This window comes from Taudactylus pleione, unplaced genomic scaffold (assembly GCF_031769625.1).
Source record: "Taudactylus pleione unplaced genomic scaffold, aTauple2 ptg000313l, whole genome shotgun sequence".
In the NCBI taxonomy this organism is placed as follows: Eukaryota; Metazoa; Chordata; class Amphibia; order Anura; family Myobatrachidae; genus Taudactylus; species Taudactylus pleione.
This window is the reverse complement of record NW_028284714.1, coordinates 7,260,934-7,273,215: the sequence shown is the minus strand read 5'-3', so window position 1 is coordinate 7,273,215 and position 12,282 is coordinate 7,260,934.

Here is a 12,282-nt window from a genome sequence, read left to right as displayed (position 1 = left end):
GGGAGGATGCGGCCGGAAGACAAAAAAAACACCCCCTTCTCGTAAGCATTACACGTCATCTCCGGGCATATAAGGATTAATCGAGACCATCGGGAACCATCGGAACTGGTCGTAGAGCTTAAGGTTGACCATACCCTCTCTTAAGCTCTACGATCATGTCAGTGTAAAAACCTCCCATGTCACATGTGCCATGACGCTACTTTGTTAATTAAGCACTCCAATAAACCGTATGCACTCCCATAAAACGCTGTTCGCATAATTACCCACGCCTGCGTTCGGATCTCCACTCCCCTGTTTTCAAGCACCTTCCCCTGTTACCACCCACAAACGCCTCAATCTGTCACTCAAACTACCGACCAGGCTGTGTTCAAGGAGAGAGAAATTTCTGATCGTAGCGGCTAGTTTGCGCACGCACATTGCAAACTTTACGCATGCGCAGTATAGCGAACATCGGTGGCGTACGACCGTGCGGCCGCTTCGACTGACTCTGAATGAGGTCCTTAGTTCTGCTGAAGTGGAGGATGTAAAGGAGGACAAGCCCATTCTAAATCCTTCTTGCTTTGTAGCTGTCACCACCAAGGTCAAGATTCCGCCAGGGAAAACATTTATAGCACCTGAACTTCGGTCCAAATTACTTCGGTGGGTGCATTAATCACATTTCAGTGGGCATGATTTGCCCCCAGCTATGCAAATCTGTTTATGAGCAGATGGGAGGATGGAAAGATCTGGTCAGAGCATAGCTGGGCGGCAAATCTGGTCCTATGGAAACGATACACAGATTATGTAATTTTCATCTAGTGTGGTGATGAAACCTTGCTTATTGCATTCACTCAATATATCAATGACAATAAAAACAACTTGATATTTACAACCACATACAGTCAAACAGAGATCAATTTTCTTGATTTGAAATTGTATATAGAACAGGGAAAAATACAGACAAAGTTTATCAGAAAAAAGTAGACGTAAACCGTTACATCTTATCAGAAAGTGTACATCACCCAAACTGGCTGCGAAATATCCCGAGCAGCCAGTTCAAAAGATTAAGACGGAATTGTTCAGATACTAACAGAACAAGGCGAGGCACTAAAGAACCAATCAATGGAGAAGAAATATGACGCTAAATTAGTAGAAACAGCATTCATAGAGACAGCTAAAGTTGAAAGACATAGACTTCTAGAACACACAACCAGGAATGTTAAAAACCAGAGATGAGCTTTATCACTCAATATAACAGAGACAATATAACTTTGAAAAAAATCATGGAAAAACATTGGCACATACTATTACAGGATGAATTACTTTTAGACATACTACCAGAAAAATTGATGATTATATATAAAAAAGCTCCGGACATTAAGATTAAATTAATTTTGAGCCTCATAACACCTTCTGTCAGGATACAGAATACAATAGATGGTAAGACACCACCATTAGGCTTTTTCAAATGTGGGAAATGCAAAAGCTGCAAAGTACTAACATATTCTACAAAAGCCCAAGACTTTCATTTCACAACAGACTAAAGAGATGTTTAAAATCAAGGACTTTATAACATGCAATAATACTGGAGTGATTTATCTAGCTGAATGCCCCTGTGGCCGTATATGTCGGCAGGACTGTCCGGACACTAAAAACAAGAGTCGCAGAGCATATAAAAAACATCCGAAAGGGATTAGAGACACATAGGTTAGCAAATCATTTCAGATTAACACACAATTGCAACCCGGCACGACTGAAAATAATAGGGATTCAAGAAATTAAGAAAAATTGGAGAGGAGGTAACTTTATTAATAAAATCAATAGGGAAGAATTGAAGTGGATCTACACACTAAGAACAAATGTTGAGGGAAGATAAAAAATTAAAAATTATAAAATACTTGACTAGTGTTTAAAAATGACATCTGTGGACTTCATATAAGTACACATAGAGATTGAGGGCCACATTCAGAGGCGGTCGGAGGATGCAAGCGGTCGCTCAGAAACTGGGCGGCCACTTGCATCCTGACCGCCCACCTCTGTTGCAGTCGTTAGGCTGTGGGTTAACACCCACAGCTCTAACGACCGCTCGGGTGATGGTCTCTGACCATCGCGACCATCGGGGCTTACGACGAGACCCTAGGGTAGGGTCTCACTTGTCGTAAGCCCCGGAGAGCTTTTGGCTCTGTCTGAGCCGGAAGCTCTCCACTGACATCACTAGATGTCAGTGGGGCCTCCCCCAAACGGTAGGCGTTCCCATGGGAACGTTTCCGTTTGGGCTGCCATCCCCCCGGCCCGCCTTCCAAACAGGGCGAGCTGTCAATCAACATCGACAGCTCGCCCCCTTTGGATCGAGACCCGCACGACCGGCGCTGTCGGTCGTAGCGGGTCTCATGCATGCACACGACGGCGCCGGCGCCATCATGCGCATGCTCTGTGGGGGGCCATCGACCCGGTCCGAGCGCATCGGCGCTAACGACCGGGTCTGAATGACCCCCTGAGTGTATAAGGCTAACTAGGCTTTATGAATGAAGCCACCAGCAATCACAAGATATATTTAAAACTAGCAAAACACCATTATTTATAACTAGCAAATCACCAATATTAAAATTCACTATGTTGATGTTATTTCAGAATAAGAATCAGACTAACCTTTCAAAATCTATTGGTCAACAATTAATCTAACACCAGGAGCCAATAAGGCTTCTGTCATTTTTATATATCTATTAGTTACTTCTTATTCAAGCACTAGGAAACAGCAGAAACACTATGAGGTAATTTTTACATGCATAGAGATCGAGTGTATTATGAATGAAACCATCAGCAATCAAAAGATATATTTAAACTAGCAAAACTAGCACTATTTGTGATGCCCGAAGGCGATGTCTGGAAGGATGAAGTCTATTATAGAAGAATTTGGTAATTGCATAGGCAGAAGATCAACAATAGTTGAAATAACTTGATATAAATAAAAGTCCAATGTAATAGAACAAACTTGTTAAGAGTATATTAATGTCCTTAAATGAAGAATGATATTTGATTTATTGTTGATACGATGTTTGAAGAATCATAATTGATGTGATGAGGATCTGATATTTGAACAATGATAATTGACTTGAAGAGGATCCGATGTTTGAAGAATGATAATGGATTAGATGAGGATTCGATGTTTGATGAATTATAATGTATTTGAGGAGGATTCAATGTTTGAGGAATGAAAAAGGTATTAGATGAGGATCCGATGTTAGTTGATCGTAGGAACCGATGACGAGTTTATTAGAGATGATCGGCAGGATCCGATGATGACACTTGGTAGGAACCGATGGTGATACTTTATTAGGCATGATTGGTAGGAACCGTTGATTTGAGAGATAATTCCCAATGATAAATTTCATACTCCAGCAGATAATAACTGAGAGATAATTCCCAAAAACAAGGTCAGACTGCGGCAGATGATATGAGAGGAATTCCCAGTGGCAAGTCCGGACTGCAGCAAATGATGGAGTCTTGATAGAAAATGGAGACAATTGCATAGGATGGACTGCACCGTTCAGAAACCGCAATTGAGGGAGCTCAGCACTCGAGCTGTTATTTAGTAGGAAGTGATGTTGTATTGGCAACAGAGGCCAGTCAATGAAAGATCAGTGTAGTCAGCAGTTTAGCAGGCTGTGCACTGAGTGGAAGTTTAGTGTCATGTATCAAAGTCCAAGATGGCCACGTCCATGTCTCTGTTCTAGTTGGAGACTCGGAGTGTGGCCTATCTGTCAACAATCTGGATAAGCCTGCCTGTAGTAGAAGACCGCGGAGCACTAAGTGTATATCCTGATACCGGATGTGCGTGGTGCGCGACCCTGATCACCCTCTGTGCCAACCTGGATAGGCACCAGAGAGGTAAGAAGGTGACTTCAGTACCGCGGATCATGACTCATCTACTCTGTGGGGAATATTTTTTACCTAAATCATGACAAATATTTGTCAAGGCATCTGTTCCATTTGTAGTACCAGAAAAAGTAAAGGTAGGGACTTTAACCACCTCCTTCCTGTTAAGTTATTTACAGCAAGGTCATTCAAATTATTTATCAAAATCTGGTAAATCATATAAAATAATAATAAGCAGTCCAGCATCAGCTACCAGCAGCATGGATAAAATCCAGCACATGCAAACTTCACTGTCAACGCCTTCATCATCAACCTCCTGATTCCAATTTGCAAAGGCAAACTGACTCCTCCTCTATCCATGATTCCTAAGAAGAATCCTTGCGCACTAGTGCTGCTGGGGGTCAATCTTCATCACAGAAGAGGATTGACTGTTAAACAATCTTTTGTAAAGGGACCCAAGTATGACTGCCACCATCCTTTTGCACAGTGGATCACTGAAGCCATGATGGCTATGGCCCTCATTCAGAGCCGTACGCTCTGAGCAGAGCGCACGCTCTGAATGAGGGCCGGGCTCCATTTTCATGGAGCGTCCTCCTGGACGCTCGTATAGTTGTAGGTCACCACCCAAAGGCTATACGAGTGTGCATTGTGATGGTCGCGATGGTCGAGACCATCGCGACCATCGAATTTGCGAACCGGAGCCTGCGGTTGAGGTTTTCAACCGCAAGCTCCGGAGTGATTTTGGCTCTATCAGAGCCAAAATCACTCCCACTGACATCACTAGTGATGTCAGTGGGCCGGCTTCTGATGGGAGGCGTTCCCGTGGGAACGCCCCCGTCAGGGAGGCACGCCCCCGGCACGCCCACCGAAGGGGGCGTGCTGTCAATCAACATTGACAGCACGCCCCCTTTGATTGGACACAACGAGCGAAGGACTTTCCTTCGCTCGTCACGTCTGGCGCATGCGCACGACGGAGCTCCCTCCGTCGTGCGCATGCTCAGTCCATAACATCGACCCAGTTGCGAGCGGACAGCCGCTCGCGAGTGGGTCTGAATCAGGCCCTATGTTCGCATTAGATCTGCATCTAATATCCGTCATTAATGTATCTGATTTTAGCTGTTTAGTTGAGGTCATGTGTTCATGCTACCAAATTTCATCTCAATTCTATTTTACCAGAAAATAAATTCCTCACCTGCACCAGGACGTTAAACAAAAAGTTATTCTTTGCTTAGAAAATGCCATTGTACTGACTATCCACTTAACTATAGATATGTGTTAATGCCAGCTCATTCACATGCAGCCTACTCTCTGTATCACTGGTTTCATTTGGAAGCTTACCAGTGTAAATCTGTTTGAAAAACTGGGGGCTGTTATAGCAAACAAAAGTCATACCCCACGACGAATCTCCTCAGGATTTGTCATTTGGGATAATGCAAGAAACATTGTATGAACATTACAACTGGGTCAATTTGAATTCATACCATTTTCTGCGCACACAATAAACTTGGTGGATCAGTATTTCATAAAAAATTACAGGTCCGTGACAGACGTGCTTGCTTTGTCCTGTAAGATTTCTAGGCATTATCAGCATTCTGCAACTGCATGTAGAAGATTGCAGCAGCTGCAACATGCCACCCACTGAAGCAAGCGGCAGTAACCAGGTGGAATTCCACCTTTTATTTTCTTCAGTGACTGGGAAACAGCAAAAAGCCATCCAAATATACACATCAAGCCATGAGATAGAGAGAGGGGAATATGTAACCATCTTACTGTAGAACACTAGAATAGGTTATATGCAACTAAAACTATTTAAAATTGTATCCTGAATTCAGGTGATTTTTGACACTGCAAGCCTTAATCAAGTCATACCTTAATTAAACTACAGTACTAAGCAATTCCCCTTAGTATGTTGGACTTGAAGATCAAGTTCTTTTTTTGCTTCACCAACGCAGGAATGGTTCGCAACATCATGCAATTGGATTAGTTCATTTTGGCAACTGTGTTTGATCCTAGGTTTAGGTCCTATGTAATGTCTTTCTTTCCAACTGACACAGATCTTAAGAGATGCAAAGCAATCCTGGTGAGCAAATTGTCAATGCTATTGCACCCCACAAACAATGGACAAAAAGGAAATGATGTAAAGTGCTCAAAATTGACAGTTGATGAGTCCAATATCACTCTTTAATAATTAAGTAATTATTCAAGCATGATTAATACAAGCATAAAAACACATTAATTGATATAAAATACAAATCTAATTCAACAGCCTGAAGAATACACGCCTAAATCTAAAAAGCATACCATAATGTTAAACTTGTGGCTCAGATTTGTGATCTAATGTGACACAATGTAGCAAGAAAGTATAAAATAAACAATCTATGGGAAATTGAATTCTACAAATAGACCGCTGAAGTATATAAAAGTTCCTTAATGTTGTTGAATAGGAATTGTTATAGAGTCTCTTGCTGCTTATTATGCAGAAATAGCAATGAGTAGCATTGAGCCGAGTAGATAGTAAATTCAAAAGGGTGCTGGTTCCACTAATGCTATTGTTACCTGCCGGAGGGATAAATTCCTTGCAGCGAATGACAGGTGTGATTCCAAAGATAAGCACTCCGCAATGGTAAACTGGGTCCTCAGCTATAGATAATTCAGACTCCAAGTGTCTGTATGTAATGGTGCTGTGCTGGGAGATCTTGCACCGGCAGTTGTGCTCCCTTATACTCTATGGTGCCGGTAACTCCGAGTGAGCAGAAATGGTATGGGAGATCAAAGTAAATGCTGGGTACTCACTCCTCACTTGTCAGTGACAGGCAACGGCAAGCTACAGCTTCACTGGTTGGCAGTAGTGGTAAAAAGTATCAGCAGCTATAGATTATTAAAGTCCCAAAAGTGGTGCGAATCCTTGGTAGCGGCACATCCTGGTTCACTCGTCAGCAGCAAGTTGTATAGGAGCTATTCAGGATGGAATTCTAAATATGGAAAAAGCAGCATAGATGTTTGATGCATTTCTCCGGGCACTATAACCCCCAGTTTCATCAGAAGGCTAGGGGGTTATAAAACCAGGGGTTACAGTGCCCAGGGAAAATGCTTAAAGGATCTATGCTGCTTTTTTCCATATTTGGCTCCAGTGAGTACCCACCATATATCAATGAATGTGTTTTTATGCTTGTATTAATCAAGCTTCAATAATTACTTAGTTATTAAAGAGTGATATTGGACTTGTCTATTGGCGTGAGACCTGTGATTTGCTGTTTGTAGAAGTGTGTTGGTAATATTTTATATTTTCTACAAGGCTTTTCTATTACTTCTACCAGGTTTTTACCTTTAGGCTATTAGTTTTTGATTACTGAAAATATTCTATAGGGTCATATTTATTAAACCATCATGTCTGCCACTGTTGTGCTATTATAATTCATAGATGTTCAGTACTAAATTATTTTAAAGTGCCCTGTGTTTGTGCTACTACTCTATCCCTTAGTTTATCCAGCCACTTTGCTACATTTGGCAAATATCGGTAAAAAGAATATTTTGAGCTATGAGGTGGTCTGAATTCTATGAAAATGACGGGAAATTAATGCTATTGATTTTATTAATATTTTAGGAACAAAAGCCGGTCCAAATGACATGATTCTATCCTGTTACTAGACACTTTATATGTCTTATAATTTTCTGTCACAGTGTATCCAAGGTTTTAATGAAGGTTTACCGCTGTATGAGTCCATAAGGGAGGAGCAGATAGCTATAACATCCAGCACAGTAGTAGCCTCAATGGTTTCTGTCTTTATCTTTATGTATTTAGAAAGTGGTCTGTCATTTATCTGAACACAGCCTACCCTGCTTGGTTCCTATCCTGGTGGTACAGGCAGCTACAGTAGCAGGCTAAAGTAAGCTGTAATGGCTGAGGTAATGTGAGTGTTTTGTCTCACAGAACTGTCCTGCTCCTCCATATCCTTTTTGGGATATGCTCTCACAGGACCCTTTGATGGCAGCTCTAAGTCCACTATTTCACTTGGATTGGGGCTCGGTCAACCAGATCATCTCCCCTGTCAATGGTACTGCCCAGAGAGGTTGAGCTGTAGCCCTTCAGATTCTACTACTCAGCACTGTGGTGAACTTAGCTTAGTCAGTTAATTTAGTCTGCCCCACTGTCATCACTGCTCTCCCACTACAGTATCAATCCCTGCTCATCCTAACCACTTTCTAGGTGCAAGGTGTCAGGATTGCGACTATTTCAGTACATATAGATTACTTTTTCCAAAGTTCCTTTGTGATCGTTGGAGGAGCTATCCTGCTTGCTGGCATTCTTCACATACAGGGAATAGAGAGTTAAAGTGATCATCTGTTTCCAAGGTGTTGTCAGGTTGTGGGATTCCTAGATTGCTCATTATTTCAAACCTGATTCTATTTGGGTCACATGTTCTGAACTTTGCATGGATCACAGACCTCTAGTATAAAGCCTGTTACTAACTGTGTCTCAGTGTCTGTGCAACGTTACTTTCAGGTCTTTCTTGGACTCCTGCCAGATCCCTGCTGTGCCTGTGGGTTGCTGTGGAATTTACTATATCTCTGCTCATGTTCCAGCTAAACTTCTGATGCCAGTTACCAGCCGCACTACAGAGCTCAGCATAGCCATTGCCTGAGTATTGCTTTTGCTCCATTGCTGTGGTTTCACCTTTTGCTGCACTATTTACTTTGCCTGTTGCCTCTCACTCCTGTGGACATTTAACCCATCTTCATTACAGTTGTCAACTGCACCGTTACAGTTATCATCACCACATCGCGGGGCTCAACCCCGTTCTGGATTCTAGTCACACTGCAGGGCTCAACCCTGTTCCGGAACCACGCCACTTCACAGGGCTCAACAATGCTTCAACCTTCATTGCATCATGGGGCTCAACCCCGCTCTGGATTCTAGTTACACTGCAGGGCTCAACCCTGTTCCAGAACCACAATGCTTCACAGGGCTCAACCCTGCTTCAACCTCCGCATCACAGGGCTCAACCCTGCTCTGACCTCATTGCATCACAGGGCTCAATCCTGCTACAAACTCACAGCATCACAGGGCTCAACCCTACTCAGTCTTTCACCACATCAAAGGGCTCAACCCTGCTTCATCTTTCACCGCATCACAGGGCTCAACCCTCCTCCATCTTTCGCCGCATCACAGGGCTCAACCCTGCTCCATTTTTTGCTGCATCACAGGGCTCACTCTGCTCTGGATTTCCATCACTACAGGGTTCCACCCAGGTGAAGCTCCTCTATACCATCCTGAGGTGTTAGCCTCATACTGGACTCGGGGTTCCCTACCATATTAACTTTTCTGTGTTAAAGACTATATGGGGGGTTTTCTCCTATACTCATTATTGCTTATGTGAACCTCAGTGTTGTTGAGACTTTATGTGAGACGTTGCTTTTATATTTCTCCTGTGAATAAATTCTATTTACTTTTATTCCATGCTATCGAGATTTCATGAAAGGGTCATTCCTAAAACCACCCCAGTTTATTGTGCCTAGTAGGCCTTCCTCCTCCCAGGAGTCTCAAGTGTCAGCAGCCGTGACACAAGGGCTTCTAGACATTCTAGAAATCTCTCCTCCTGATGCCATTCATTTATTCCTGTGAAATCCTGTTGCATATAAATCCCTAAAACAACTACAACAAATGTTGAATATACTATATAACTCTCTCAGTCTCCTCTTTTTTGTACATGTCTTAACTAATAGAAACAAATGTGTCCTCATACACATAGCATTAATATGCCCGTCAGCGAGACACGTCTTTCATGAGTGAGCTGCAAGGTCCTGCGCAACTCGGTCTGAGTCTGTATACAAAGCACAATGGAACTTGGAGTGAAAAAAAGCCTTTGGAGGGCATGCTGTTTTTTTATAGTGCTAATTGGAAGTACCAGGGGTGACTCCCTGGTAAGCTGACTATCAATTTGGATGTACTTTTGTATGTGCCTTACAATAGACAATTACATGGCCCATAGTGAGTACTGTTATCATACAGTGTAGGGACCACCATTATCAGAGAAGCCATGAAGTTGGCCTGGTGGCTTACCATGTATTTGCAAATGCATGCAACAAATATCTCTGAATTTCTATTACCATATAATTTTCAAGTATTATTGCAGGTACAATTTAGTATGCTGGGGGACACCCCCCTTTCTGTTTTTTGTTTAGTATGACCCTCCATTTCATGCACCTGTATTGCCAAATTGATTTGAGCAGCTTCCACTTTATGTTTGCTGTTTTGAGAGGCATAGATGGAACCAACAATTTGAGGGCATGCTGGTTCTTATAGTGCTAATTGGAAGTCCCAGGGGTGACTCCTAGGTAAGCTGGCTCTCAATTTGGATGTATTTCTGTATGTGCCTTTACCAAGAGGCCTTACAATAGACAATTACATGGCCCAGAGTGGGTACTGTTGTCATGCAGTGTAGTGACCACCAGTATCAGAGAAGCTGTGAAGTTGTCCTGGTGGCCATGCATGTATTTGTAAATGCATGCAACAAATATCTCTGAATTTCTATTACCAAATAGTTATCAAGTATTGTTGCAGGTACAATTTAGTATGCTGTGGGAAATCTGGGGGACACTCCCCTTTCTGCTTTTTAGCGAAAAAAAGCAGCAGCTACTGCAGTCTCGTCAAGTATTTTGTTAAATGCGATTGCAACTAGACACATTTTCAGATGAAAAAGTTTCAAAAGACATCCAGCACAAGCTGAGTCACAGAGAACCTGGTGCACCAAGAAAGGCGTGTGAGGACACATCTGTATAAATGGATGTGTATTAAGGGTGTGCACCGGCCACATTTCGTGTTTTGAGTTTTGGTTTTGGATCTGGATCTTTCTTTGTGTTTTGGATCTGGATTGGTTTTGCCAAAACCACCCTTCCGTGTTTTGGGTTCTGGGTTTTGTCTTTTGGATCTGTATTTTTTTATTTTTTTTTTAAACAGATAAAATCACAGAATTTGTGGGTTTTTCTGTTCCTATGCTATTATTAACCTCAATAACATTAATTTCCACTCATTTCCAGTCTATTCTGAACACCTCACACCTCACAATATTGTTTTTAGGCCAAAAGGTTGCACCGAGGTAGCTGGATGACTATGCTAAGCGACAAAAGTGGGCAGCACAAACACGTGGCCCATCTAGGAGTGACACTGCAGTGGCAGACAGGATGGCAGTTTGAAAAACTAGACCCCAAACAGTACAAAATGCAAAGAAAAAAAGAGGTGCAAGATGGAATTGTCCTTGGGCCCTCCGACCCACCCTTATGTTGTATAAACAGGACATGCACACTTTAACAAACCAATCATTTCAGCGCCAGGGTCTGTCACGTGACTGTGGCTGAAATGATTGGTTTGTTTGGGCCCCCACAAAACAAGCTGGCAATTAATTTGTCCCTGCACAAACTGGCTCTACGGAGGCAAGATGTCGTCCTCATCCTCCTCATCCACCGATTCCTCACCCTCTTCAGTGTTGTGTGCATCCTCACAGAGTATTAATTCGTCCCCGCTGGAATCCACCGCCACATGTCCCTCTGTACTTTCTGGAGGCTGGTCTCCCTGAAAGAAGTGATAATTAATTTTGATGAACATCATCTTCTCCACATTTTGTGGAAGCAACCTCCTATGCCTTTCGCTGACAAGGTTCCCATCTGCACTAAAAACTCTTTCAGAGTACACACTGGAGGGGGGGCAACAGGTAAAATAGAGCAAGTTTATACAGGGGCCTCCAAATTGCCTCTCTTTCCTGCCAGTACAGTTACGGACTGTCTGACATGCCTACTTGGATGCTGTCACCGATGTAATCCTCTACCATTCTGTCAATGGTGACAGTATCATATGCACTGACAGTAGACATGTCAGAAATTGTTGCCAGGTCCTTCAGTCCAGACCAGATGTCCAAACTTGATCCTGTCTGCCCTGCATCACCGCCAGTGGGTTGCTTAGGATACCTAAGTCATTTCCTGGCAGCCCCAGTTGTGGGAGAAAATGAAGAAGGAGCTGTTGATGTGTCACGTTCCACTTCAGCTGACTGTGTTTTCACCAGCAGGTCTTTGCACCTCTGCAGGCTTGTGTCAGCCGGAAAGAGAGAGACCACGTAGGCTTTAATCCTAGGATCGAGCACGGTGTGGCAACGGAAATCATTCTCCCCTGAGCTTGAGTCAGGTGCATATCCCCTCCTTTGCCTATGTCATAGGTGGATGTATAGGCTTGAATGGCCTTTTGCTGCTCCTCCATCGTCTGAAGCATATAGCGGGTTGAGTTCCACCGCATCACAAACTCTTGCTTCAGGTGATGGCAGGGCAGGTTCAAGAGTGTTTGCTGGTGCTCCAGTCTTTAGCACGCAGTCGCTGAATGGTGAAAGTGGCCAGAAATATTTGGGCCACCCAAAGCATCTCCTGCACGCCCCTGTCACT